At 37.9% G+C, this 12,688-nt stretch overlaps 1 long non-coding RNA gene across 1 annotated transcript; it reads left to right on the top strand.

The window, feature by feature from the left end:
* Nucleotides 1-7,586: 7,586 nt before the first annotated feature.
* On the top strand, nt 7,587-12,245 carry LOC128127479 (uncharacterized). The gene is made up of 2 exons (XR_008225274.1): nt 7,587-9,312; nt 12,083-12,245. It is a non-coding gene; the product is annotated as an uncharacterized LOC128127479 (long non-coding RNA).
* Nucleotides 12,246-12,688: the final 443 nt, after the last annotated feature.

The following is a 12,688-nucleotide window of genomic DNA, read 5'->3' as shown; positions in this document are numbered from 1 at the left end:
CTGTTTAAAATCTCATAACTTCTTCATACGAAATCAGATTTGGGCGTTCTTTTTATCGATGTTCTTAGTTTAACATATTCTACGACTTTCGTTCAGATCACTAAGGCTAAATCTCGCTCTATCGTAAATTCACTATTCACGCTTCCCGGTATCGTGCCGGTTCTGTCGTGAAACTTCGACGGGTCATAACTTCTTCGTTATAACTCGGATTTCGGCGTTCCTTATATGCACGGAAACCTTGAGACATATTCTACAACTTTATGTAGAGATATCGGGATTATCTCACACTTTAATTTTGACGCTCATTTTTATTCTTTATTAATTATACATTTATAATTAAATAATAAACACATATAATTCACATAATACTCAAATATTTCATCTTTATTACTTCAAAAAGAGTTACAAGAGTTGACCTAGACTATTACATTGAAAAAAATGCTTAGCCCTGAAACCCGGGCGTTACATTATGATTGTATGATTATTATGGCGAGTATTGCAAGTTAGCAATATTAATTATAGAAAAACAAAGATTCAAATTTGCAAAGTTGCATGGGTTGAAAAGTTGTTTTGCTATAATTAAGGGAGAGAATATTATACTTCGTTTCAAAATCTAAAGCTTAGATTAAGAAATTTTAATATTTTCAGTCAAAGGGTACATTGTGTGTTCTTAAAGTTCGATTATGATTACGACATCCCTCTTCATAGTTCGAATTGTGAGAACATGACACATAAAATATTATGGCAAAAGATTGGTAAAGTATCATATCTTTATGTAGGACATTATGCATCATGTCCCATACGCTTCGGGTATAGGATCGATTGCAAATGCTATAATATTTTACTATTCTAAAATTTTCCAAATGTCTAGCGCATTAAGAGGGAAATAGGATTAGAATCAGTTTTGACTAAAATAATTAAACAACTATCAAAGGACGATCCAAAGTTCACTAGGGATTGGTCGCTTGTGAGTAGTTGGAAGTATGGTATTGGATGGACCATATCGACATTATTATGAATAGATAAGATTCTATTAAGAATGAGTTATCATATGGGAAATGTGGAAATGTTTCAATATTGGGAGTTGCATATTAAGAATCTATGTCCAAATTAGAAACTTTTATGCAAGAAGGATATTCAAAGGAATGTACTTTGAATGTGAGACTTCACGTCTATAAAATTGTCTTGTAACAATTTTCGATAGAGTAATTTGTAATTTCATTGGCCAATTCTTGGTGACTTTTGTGCTATGACTTTGCGAAAGGATCGTTGTGTAAAATGTTAGAATCTAGCATATTGTAGTAGTGGCAAGAACCTTGTGTTCTTACACCAACAATGGGGATTAAGGAATTGTGAAATGAGCATCATTGAAAAGGTTTATTTCACAAAGCATGGACCATAGGAAACAAAGTGTGCATGCGTAGAGCATGGGACAATTGTTGTTGTAATTCAAGTAATGAGTTGATTATCCGAAACATTAAATGATAAATAATGAGTGATCAATATGGTGGATAAATAGAAGTGTTTTATTTACTCTCACAAGTTTGGGGCCATATAGGATTAAGTATTATTGTTATGTTTCAGTTTGCATGTTTTGACATCCTGAATAACTAGGTTATTCAAATATCCACAGTCGGTCATACGTTGGAAGTAAGTATGTAGGAAGACTGTCATGAATCTGTCTGTAGATTGTCTGAAGTGTTTAGACATAGAACAAGTTTGTTGCAGAGTTCATGAGTGCTTTGATAAGATTAGAGTATTGGATTAAACCCACGCTCACTTGGATCACTTCATGGATTTATCACGAGTGATTAGTGAGACGATAATATTGTATATTCTTGAAACCGAGACATGTGAGTTGTTATTTGTTGGTCGGTTGCACATTGATAATAAGTAAACGCACCAGTAACTTGGTGTTATAAGACTTATTGTTGTGTGTGATTCGATCAGTAAATGCAAGCGAGCATTTGAGTCGAAGTTTATCCATTCCTTTTACCCAAAGTGGGATAAAAGCGATATATGTGGGCCTCTCGATGATTTAGTGATGACACCTAAGCGCCTGGCCAAGCCGGGACTAAGTTGATGTGTTCAATTGTAGTCTGTTATTAGTCGTCATAAATCAGAAGTCGGGAAACAGTATAGAGAGAATGATTAAAATTCATGTCTTATGTCTATACGATATCTTGAGAATGGAGGAATATATGATCCCTTATCTAGAAGACACGCTATCTGATAAGATTAGAGTTGACAGCGGCTTTTGAAAGCTACGATTGCTGATCAGGTTCTGAAGTCATACGGAAAATAGTTATTAGACTTATCCAAGTGGGAGACTGTTGGATTAGTGTCTAAGTCCATAACTATTTTGGTATGTACTTGACCCGATTATGAGCATGGTCCTTTTGAGTTACCTTCACCATAGCAATATGTAGGATGATTTAAGGAGAGAAAGGTTTAAATATGATTTATTGATATATTATGAGAATAATATATTAAAGGAGAAATTATATTGTTTAATTAGTATTAGTCGAGAATTAATTGATAATTAATTTTGTGGCTAAAAGAGATTAATTAAATTTAGGGGACTGGACTGCAATTATTGGATAATTGAGTTAGTGGGCTAAGGAATGCTAAAGGAATAAGGGGTGAACGAAATTATGATGGAAGCCCATCATATTTTCGTCCATGGCCTTATCCAGAAGGTACCATGGGCTGCTTAGAGTTTAAGTTGTCCATTAGGGTTTTGACTGAAACCCTAGCAACCCACACAAGTATATAAAGGACCCCTTAGGCCCCAAAAACGTGAACAACTGATTTTCTAGGGTTTCTAGTCGTTTTTGGCAGCCTCCTTTCTTCTCCTCTTCATCCAAGTTGCATAAGGTGTTTGTGACTCCATTAGAGGTGCAGCACTTGAGGCACTAAGCTTTCTAAGGCCAATCCAAGCAAGGAATTGATTGTTATTGCCATATAACAATCAAAGGTAATTCTCTAAACCCTAATTCAGTTTATAATATGTTAGATCTAATTTTATTAGTCTTGGATTCAAAGCATGTTCAATAGAGAAACCTAGATCCAAGCATTAGGGTTTGCATGAGCACATAGGATTGTTCTTATGCCTAAAACCCATCAATAACAATCATATATGAAGTAATGGGTCTACTGTAAAACCAAGTGAATGTTGTGGGCCAAATCATAGTCTTATAGTCACATCCTTTCATGGGCTAAATCATGGTTCTTCCTTGACAATTCCATTGTTCAAATCTTGGTTTTACATACAAGTAGTAGGGGCCAGATCCTAGTATTTCATACAATTACCATGAGCCAGATCCTGGTCTTTCGTACAATTATAGGGGCCATATCCTGGTCTTTCATACAATACATAAAGCCATATGTAGTAAGAGATCATATAGATAGTTGAATAGATGGTCCACTTGAAAGAAATAAATCAAATAAGAACCATCAATAAGGTTTTAGGCCAAGAGTTCTCATGCTATCCAACTTAACCATCTACAAACATTACTAACATTACCCTAACCAATCAAGACACCTAACAATATTATACAGTCAACAAGCAAGACCCTACCAGTCTAGCATACCATGACACTAAGTGTCCTACACCGCAAAAACCAATGGTATCATAAAATGAACAGGAAAGACCTTACCGGTCTCGTATACCATGACAAAAAGTGTAATATACTTTATATGAATAATAACGAGTTATCCTAATCAACTAACATATATACTCATACCCTAACAATACCTCTATCATATCATGCAAAGGATATACAATGACATAGGTGGCATAATGATAAAACACATGAATCACAAAATCAGATAAGTACAACAACACCCACACTCCTTGGATTGATCAATCCCACGAGTCGACCAACACCATATAAAGATAACTCCTCAATCAACAACTCAAATCCTCCAAGTTTTCCCCAAGGTCAAATTGGTCAAAAGTCAAGGTCAACGGTCAACAAAAGACGATGGTCAACCAAGTCAACACCCACCACGATGTGGTGAACTATTAGGCACGTCATGGCCAAGTCAGGACAAAAAATTTGAAATGTAGATAACAACAGTGTTGTGTTCCCTCCTTAGCAATGTCGTGGTTTCTGACAGATTGGTCTTTCATAATTAAGAGCTTAATCCTTATAGATCTAATCCCATAAATTCATATTTGGTCCTTTTTAATGACTTAATGGATAAATTTTCCAACTTTATCAATTAGGACCTCACCCCGAAGCAAGATCTACGACCCTAAGTCCACTAAGCCCTCATAATGACCAAAACTAGTTCATGGTTCAAAAGGAACCATGACCTAACACTTTTTCCACCAAGTTAAGCCTAAAAAATGGTGTAGTGACCCGGTTATGATGACAATGCGGAAATGTAAAGATTAAGTGAATCAATCAACCATGAAGAACACAAAGAGTAAAAAATTTGTTTAAGCTCTCATTAGATCTAGTAAGCTATTACAAAGTGGGTTATGTAATAATTCTCTCAGTAGACTAATCTCTCAAAATGGTTCTTACATGAAATGGGAGCCACTCACTTCCTATTTATAGGAAAGGCTAAACCCATTACACATCACAAGAGGGTAAGCCACATCCAAGGAGAACCTTTCACCCTAACATTCTTTGCCTCAAAGTTAGGATTGGATGTCTCGGCTTCAATATCCAAGCGAACACCAAGCGATCAAAACCCAACTCCCCCTTGAAGTAACATCGGTCTTCAAATCCGCTTTGAAAAAGCATATCCAAGAATCCGTGAATACCCATTTCAACATTCTCCCCTTTTTATAATCAACAAATGATTATAAAATGCACAAGGTTATGAGAAGCGATCGGGGAATAAACCATACGAAACTCCCTCTCAATGTGTGACAAAAATGAAACCACAAATTTTTTTGCTTGAATAACAATCACGAAAAGTCGAGGAAAAAATCTTCAAAAGCTGTGAAGATTTTGACTTTTGGGTGAGAGTTGCAAGAAATTTGAACATTAGGTAAAAATAGTGATTTTCACAAATATTGCAGGGACCCGTTGCAAAAAATTTAGTCATCAGCTTCCCAATTTACTCCAAATACGAAAATACTCCCTAATATCGAAACTAGGTATAAACTGTCAAATTTCTTAAACTGCAGGGGCTAAAAAACATTAAATCATCATCTTCCCCAATTGCTCCCAAAAGCGAATCGAACAACAACATCAATCACCAATCGAATTCGACTCCACGAAAGTTCATGTATGATGCTTAACTCAATATCAATTTCGACTTATAAGTATTGTGACTTTCGACCATTAACACCAAAATATGTTCCTTATGCGAACGAAAATAGTTGAATAAATCATTCCCAGATGCTCGACTTGACTTGAAATCATGAATCAACAATATCAGTCGAAATTGATTTTGATTCCAAGCACATGCGTTCGAATCCAAACAATATCTTCAATACTTGAAATGAACGATTCTAAATGAGTTTTGATCCAATCATTCCCAGACGTGAAAGAATATATGAACAATAGTCGAAATCACATTCAATTCCATGAATCTCAACTTTCTATTCAAAGCATTGAATTTCGACTCTTGAATCTTCAAAACATGTTCGATTCGAACTCAATTTCCATAACAATCGAATTCATCTTTGAGCATTTGATTATTGAACATTCGACTAAGAACTCAAATCTTTTTCGACTCCTATTGCTCGAGACCCTAAATCAACAATTGAGACCTAACTCTCGATTCGAAACCTCCATCAGTGAATCTGTGACATCCCAAAATTCACGACTATTTAAAAAAATTATTTATTCTTATTGGAAAATCAAAGTATTCATTTTAAAAAATAATATTGCGGAATTTGCTCCCAGAAAACATGATAAATATTTTATCAAATCATTTCCGATGAAATATATTTTGTTTATATTAAAACTTTGGGATGTCATCGGCAATACAGAAACATAAGCATAAAACAGACCTTACATTCATTTACGCTAGTGATTTACATCCCCTTTAATCACTCAGTATAATGTAGCTTCGTATCGATACATGTGATACAAATAAACTGAGCGGGTCAGGTTGGAAAATCTGGTGAGTACATAGGGTTTTCAACATATAATAATAAATTTGTTATGTTTCATCATCAAAAAATTATCCCAATTACATATCCCCATTATCATCTTTATTTCTTAAGGATCTACCCTAAGATTTATCTATCATTCACTCATTCACTCCTAAGGATTTTCCTAAGGAATAGGCACAAAGTCCATTGTTGTCAAGGTTTATTTAACAGACACTACGTCCATAGTTGCCGATGTTATTTGTTAGGAACTAAGTCCATAGTTGCCAATATCCATATATAGGGCACTAAATCTATAGCTGCCAACGTTCATTTGTAAGGATATAAGTCTATAGCTGTCAATGTTCATTTGTAAGGCACTAAGTCCATAGCTTCCGGGGTTTGTCTATTTGGCACTAAGTCCATAGCTGCCAGGGTTTATCAGACACTAAGTCCATAGCTTCCAATGTTCATCTATTTCATCTTTAATTTCTCATCATTCATCTACCCATCTTTACCCAATATTTTTATAGGTATAAAATACATATACAGTTTAAATCAAGTAAAACATGTATATTTTGTTCATCCAGCATAGATATCAAGAACACAGATAATATGCACACATGACACGTAATTTATATTAAATACTTCATATCTATGTGTAAGATGAAAGTAACTATGCACTCACTAGTTAAAGTGATGATTCCAAACTCGGGCAGCGCTTCGCTTCTAACAATTTTATTTTCCTTCGGCGATACCTAGTACCATTATCGCTAGATTTTAGTATAATATTTATAGCGACTATTTACGAGCGATATTGTTTTATAAGTTTTAAACATTACTTTTCAACCACTATGTACAGACAAGGGCCATACATGAAACACCAGAGAGCAGAACCATTTTGACATTATAACACTTCTGAAATCCAACAACCGTATGCGGCCCTTCAAACCAGATTCCCCGTACCGCGAGTAGTTAAAAGATATTATAATTACACTTTGTATATTATATTTTATAATATATATATATATATATATATATATATATATATATATATATATATATATTGTTTATAAGTTCATAATAACGATATTCGTTTATTTATTAAATAAATAAATAACTTAATTAATGACTCGTAGCCCTAAAATAAATAATTATATATAAAAGGATGATCTCGAAGAGCTAATTGTCAAAATTCTAGAAGCCGGGGGGTCAAAAGTGTAAGTTTCGGACTTAGTTTATAAATATTTATGAAGTCAGGGGCTCCATTGTAATTATTTGGATTTAAATTAAAAAGAAATGAGGTGGAAGGGCAGGATATGTCATAATTAAGATATTGGGGGCTGTTTGGTAACTTTTGTACCTAAGTTGTAAGGATTTTAAGGCTAAGGGTCCAAATGGTAATCATCGGGTTTATTTTGAAAGGAATGGGGAAGGGAGGGACCACTTTTGGCGTTATGAAAAACTAATTATGGGGATCGGAGTATTTAAACCCGTCACCCTGGTGAAGCCCTAACCCTAACATCTTTATGTCTAGCCGCAACTTGTACCTCTCGCTTCCAGCCTCCAAGCTCTCGGCCGCCACCTTCTAGCCGCCGTGACGCCGCTGCTATCACCAGAGATGCTTCCCCGACGAGTGCCATTGAACCTGTGACTTGCTGAAGACCGACCAAATCGCCTCCGAACCATGGTCGGAATCGCGAGTCCTACCAAGCTACCGCCGCTGGTGGTGTGAAGATCTGCGAGGTCACAATCTTGTTCCGTCGGTGTCACCACTGTGGACGAGGACTCAAATCGACCACCACGTCTGTTGTAGCTATCCATATCGCTATTCATCTTATTCTTTTCTATTTACCATGTCGCCTGCCGCCTCGTGGGCGGGGGAGCTCGTGGCGTTCCTTCTATCACCGGAGAATAAGGGCATGGTTCAGGGCTTGTGTTTGCGACGTGAACGCGCTGTGGGGGAGTTCTGTCGAGTTAGGGTCGCGAGAACCACCATTGCAGCTGACCATGGTGGTTGTCACCGTGAAACGGCCACTGCTGCCTCCGTATGTCACCAGGAGGGTGGCTAAGTGATTCAACCAGAAGTATGGATGGGTGTGCTTTTGTTTCCTCGGTGGACATGTGTGTGTATAGTGTAGCTTGGCCGGAAAAACCGAGAACCACCACCACCGGCCACCACAAGGTGGTTGTGTGTGTATGTTTATATTTGTATGTGTGAGTGTGTGTTATTGAGTTGTAAAGTGTAATGATGCCCAAAATAATAATAGAAAACTATAACCACCACCATGAGATGGTGGCTGCCGCCTCCTGCTACCACCGGCCACCGTGTCGGGTGGCGGTGTGCTTGCCTCATTGAGTTTGATTCGTTTGGGGTGCTTGAAACCCTAATGGGCCTTGTAAGCCCTAATGGACCCCATGAAGCTTAATGGACCTAAAAGCCCAAGCATGTGACTAATGGGCTTAATGATATTCTAGTGGGCCTAATATGCCGAATAAAACCCTAATTGACCTAAAAGCCCAACAAATAGATAAATGGGCTAATATTTGGCTTGGAAACCCTAATTAGGGTTTGGAAAACCCTAATACCAATAAAACCCTAATTTTGAGAATTTATCGGGACACACGGGAATTATTTAATAACTTGAGATATTAAATAATAATCATTGGCAAAAATTAATCTAAGCAATATTGGACTTAATGGATTAAGTCCATAGTGGATTAAGTCCTTAATGGGTTAAGTGAGAAACACTTAACCCTAATCATCATTTTATGTGGAACCCTAATTTCACTTGGTCCTTGAGTTGGGCCTTTCCATTGGGCCTTGGTGATGGGATTATTAATGGGCCATCCAAGAATAATCATATGGATTAGAATATGTTGTTGGACTTTAGGGTAAGGCTCATATGAGAGTTTGGGCCCAATTTGGAAAATTGGGCCATAGATGGACCACAGTTTGGGTCTTAATGATTACATGATGTCAGGCCTTTGAATAAGACCATGTATAGTCTTGGGCTCAATTTAGAAAATTGGGCCATATGTTGGGATTTGATTCCTAATTGACTTTGGGCCTATGGATTGGGCCTTGGGCTTGAATAGACCAAGCTTGGGGTATTGTAGTAATTATCCAAAGAATGAACTTATGGTTATGTGTTGGGATCCAATTATTAATTGGGTGATGTTTTGATATTGACAGATCGGGATTCTGTCATCCAACAACTGGGATTGTGTCTACGGGACTTCAGCAATGTGAGGTGAGTTACCTTCCAGTAGAAGTGGGTCTAAGGCCACAATGTCGGCCCACTAGTAGGAGCTGTATGATAGATGATTGTCTTTGTGATAATCATCTAGGTTTGCTACTACCTGATGTGTTTTATGTGTTAGCATGATATGATGTTATGTGATAGTGGTAGTAGAGGGAATAGTCCCCGGTTACTGGTCGATAGGGCCGAAGGGGTAGTTTAGTACCATCTATGCTAGACAGATTATGATACATGTGCTATGATATTATGTGGTAGTAGTAGGGGTGAAATAGTCCCCGAATACCGGTTGAAAGATATCGAAGGGGTAGGTCGGGCACCCAGATATGCCTGACAATATATTCATGTATATTATGTTATGTTATTATGTGGTAGTGGTAGGGGTGAAATAGTCCCCGGTTACCGGTTGAAAGATACCGAAGGGGAGGTTAGCTCCTTGTTACCGGTTGAAAGAGACTGAAGGGGAGGCCAGCACCCAGATATGCTAGGTGGTTACCGGTTGAAAGAGACCGAAGGGGAGGCCAGCACCTAGATATGCTAGGCGGTTACCTGTTGAAAGATACCGAAGGGGTAGGTCGGGCACCCAGATATGCCTGACAGTATGTTAGTAGTATGGTATGTGGTATGATAGGGGAACTCACTAAGCTTCGTGCTTACGGTTTATAGTTTTGGTTTTAGGTACTTGTTTTCAAAGGATAGGAGCTGGCTTGATCGCAGCGCATCACACCATGTTTTTCGCACACGAGATCTTTGGGATTACACTCTGATATAATTTTATGATACTATGTTTTGATTATTGACACTTTGGTTTTGACATGAGATATTATTATGAATGTTTTTATACTAATGGTTTTATGAAATAACTTAATTAAAACGAAAATTTTTGTGACATCCCCATTTTCACGGCCAGAAAAGACCGATTTGTTTATGTTTTTTTTTAAATAAAATCAGGGTAATCATTTGATTAAAAGAGTTGCGGAATTTCTCCACAAAACAAAATATGATAAGAATTTCTCAAAGCATTTCTTTAAAGATGTAACACCCGGATTCTCAGGTATTAATTACATAAGAATTATTGGATGAATCCCTACTTGACGAGTCGGTCGACCTACTCGTTGAGTAGCAGCAGGGTGGGACTGCGTGTTAAGTGACCTACTCGACGAGTCCACTTTGGGACTCGGCGAGTAGGAGCTGGCAGATGAAACCCTAAATCCCGGGGTTTGCACCCCTATTTAAAGGAGCCTCATCCTCCTTTGGCCTCCTTGCAGTCTTTGAGAACCCTTAAAACCCTAATACGTGTGTGTGTGCCATTGTGTGATTGAAGCTTGAAAAGAGGATTTTGGAGAGAGAAGGCTTAGAGGAGAAGGGTATTGGAGCAAGTGGAGTGTGGAAATCAGCTCTTATCTCAGTCATCATCTTCTGGAGGTAATCAAATCGCCTTTCTTCTTGTGAATCTCTTCCATTGTTGAAGTTTTAGGGTTTTTGGTGAAGTATTAAGTTGAAAGGATGAGCTATGGGCTAGATCTGAGGTTGTAACTTCAGATCTAGACCCTCCTTGGAGGCTAGAATCACAAAGTTGTTGTATTGGTTGTGATTGAGGTCACTCTTAGATTTGAAGCTTCATTAAGAACTTAAAATAGATATTTAGAGCCTCTATAGCCATGCATGCACGTAAAGTTTGCAACTTTACGTGATAAGTATGCCCTAGAAGCTTGGATCTGTGAATTGGGGCCGCTGCATGGCTCAAACCAAGTCTGTATGGAAAAAGAACTGTATGGACTCGGCGAGTCATATGAAGATGGCCGTGAACTCGACGAGTTGAAGAACAACTCGGCGGGTCGGATGAGTTTTCCCTAGATTATGTATGCGTGTGTATCTGTCGAGTTGCGAGGAGGGAACTCGACGTGTTACCTTAAGTTTGATCGAGGATCAAAGGAACTCGACGAGTCACTCCGATTACTCGGCGAGTTGGAATGTACTTCAGGGAACTCGGCGAGTAGCCAAGGGTACTCGGTGAGTTAAGGTTAACATGGACTGTTGACCTTGATTGAGGACTTTGACTTTGACCAGGGGTTGACTAGTGGTTTATGGAGTACCTTGTAAGGTTAAGGACTTATGAGTATGATGTACTATGATGATAGGTGGTGGAACCTGTGTCAAGTGATCCGAGAGTTGGAGTTTACCTTTCCTGTCGACATCTGCAAGGTGAGTTATCCTCACTATATCTATAGGGTCTACGACACAAAGGTCGGCCCTTTAGTTGTTATTGTTATGGTATGTTGCATGTAGTTATGATTTGTTAGTTCGGAATCAAGGTAGACTGTATGTTATGCTTTTATGATCCGTAGGGATTGGTGTGTTAGTGACCTGATAGGTCGGTACTCTAGTTACAGGAGAATTATATGATTATGATTAGTGAGATAGATATGCTTGATGTTTGTATATGCCGGTATATGATAGCTATACGCACATGGTTATTTGCTTGTTGGTTGGGTTGAGGTGGTCCTGCTTTGTGCTGAAGGCCAACATACCTTATGAGCGCTCCGGGGAGATTGTAGGCCCACGTGGCGGACCAGTCATGCCGAAGGCTCGGGATAGATTCAGACAGACTGTAGGCCCGGTAGGGCGGTCCAGTCAGGCCGATGACCCAGTATACATGATGATTGATTGATTATTACTGATATGGTATTGTCAGTGTGGTACTGGTATTTTGGGGGTAGCTCACTAAGCCCTCGGGCTTACAGTTTTCAGTTTATTGTTTCAGGTACTTCAGGAGTTCATGGAAAGGCGAAGGCATGACCGTACCGCTCCTCATCCTTATGTTATGATTTTTGGGACACTCTGATGGAAAATGATTTGAAAATATTTTGTAAACGATGCTTTACGATTTCTATTTATGATTGAAAAAATTTAAATTTGGTGTAAAATTTATGGATGTTAGAAAAGAAATGTATTTCATTAAATAACAAAATCTCGGGATGCCATGTTCCGATACAGACCAAAAGCATAAACAATATAAAATAGACCTTACAATTGTTATTTATAACTACTGATCTATAATCAAAAATCTCTCGTCAAGTCCACCAACTTATACTCTTGTACCATTACCTGTAATGCAAAGAAAACTGAGTGGGTCAGGCTTGGGAGCCTGGTGAGCATATAAAGTTTTCAACCCACAATAATATAATTATTAAATTTAATCATTAAACAATCAACCCAATTACCCATTCCCCATTATCTTCTTTACTCTTAAGGATCTACCCTAAGAATCATCTATCCTTCATTTATTCATTCCTAAGGATTGACCTAAGGAATAGGCACGAAGTCCATTACTGCCCGAGGTTCATACATCAAGCACTAAATCCATAGC

This window comes from Lactuca sativa, chromosome 7 (assembly GCF_002870075.4).
Source record: "Lactuca sativa cultivar Salinas chromosome 7, Lsat_Salinas_v11, whole genome shotgun sequence".
NCBI lineage: Eukaryota > Viridiplantae > Streptophyta > Magnoliopsida > Asterales > Asteraceae > Lactuca > Lactuca sativa.
This window is presented reverse-complemented; position numbering and strand designations above follow the sequence as displayed.